This window comes from Scardinius erythrophthalmus (genome assembly GCF_964197995.2).
Source record: "Scardinius erythrophthalmus genome assembly, chromosome: 17".
Lineage (NCBI taxonomy): Eukaryota > Metazoa > Chordata > Actinopteri > Cypriniformes > Leuciscidae > Scardinius > Scardinius erythrophthalmus.
In genome coordinates this window covers 2,556,766-2,558,303 of record NC_138237.1, presented here as the reverse complement: position 1 = coordinate 2,558,303, position 1,538 = coordinate 2,556,766, and positions in this window count along the sequence as shown.

Genomic DNA, 1,538 nt, shown 5'->3' with positions numbered 1-1,538 from the left:
GTACTAAGGAATCTTATAGTAGGCCTATTTCCGAACAATATATATATATAATTGTTTTCATATTTATATTTTTGGGACAAAATATTATAGTAATCTTATAGGAATACTATAGTAATTTGGGACATACTAAATAAGTACGATAAGACTACTATAGCAGCTTAAAAATATTATAGAGGTATTACAGAACATCACAGAAGTATGTTATGTTCTGTAATACCTCTATAATATCCTAGAGCCGCTATAGTATTTCTATAGTAGTCTTATAGTACTTCTATAGTAATATTTTGTCCTAAAATACTATTTTCCTAACCAACACATATACGTATATTTTCTGTCATTTAACGTCGGTCATCCTCATTAATGCATTTTAAATTGTTTTCATATTTAGATATGACGGCCAGAAAAAATTAAGTTATGTTACGTTTTTGTTATGTTAAGTTTTTCAGTGCCATTGACTTCCATTATTTTTCGGCGCTTTCCTTCAGTTTTCAGTCCATAATGGCGGCCGTGCCGTCACGTCATGGGGGCAGCTGTTGCTATGGAGCGTTCTATTGAGTTTCGCATCTTGGGCTTCTATACTCTTTGGTGACTCTTAAACTCTAAAATCGAGAGTGACTAACAGGGTCGCAAGATGACGTAAAGTACATGCTTCTGATGAGTTTTATCGAGTTGTTGTCAATAGCGTGCACTCTCTGTAGGCATATTCAGATTTTACTGCTATGTGAAAAAAAAAAAAAAAACAGCAAAATGTGCCGGAGCGTTTGTCGACCCCAGAAGATTAACTTTAGCCTAACCATAAATTGTGATTATATATATATGATCACTCACTCACATCAAGACGCCGCTGCGGTGGTGGAGTCCATGCAGGAGCAGTATGAAGGTAAAATAGTAGCAAAACTCGAGAGCACGTAGATGTGAATTCGAGAACTTGTACAATAAATATTTGTACTTGTACATGAACATTTACACTCACAGCTCCAATGTGAAAACCTGTAAAATAAAAATCTGAAGTTGAATGTTGAAATTTGCACTCGCAAACAATAGTCACAAACCTGTATTCTGAATCTGAAGCTGCAGACAAGTAGACACAAATGTGTAAAATGCCATTCACAGAAATACAACGACAGACACAAACTTGTAATATATATTTTGCGTTTAATCTTACATTCACATTCGCAGTACTACCTCAAATAGGCACTTGCAACTTCTCAAATCTGTCACTGCAATTTCAAATTTCGCGCCTTGACTTTTGCTACTCTTTTCGCGATTTATTAGGTGCAAAACTAACTTGTGCACTTGAAACTCAGAGGCGGTGAGAGAGAAAGGGGGGCGGGAGGAGGGGGGGTCAAAGGAGTCGTTTTATTGGTTGGCAGCTAGCCAATGAAATGGGACTTCGATGTTGTCACGAAACCCGCGTGCACTGAAATACTGTCTATGGCAATGAAACGCTGGCTTAATGCATTAGACTGATATTAAAAGAAATAAACGATATTATCAAACTCAGTAAACACCATGCTAATAATTTTCTCCATTAGGTC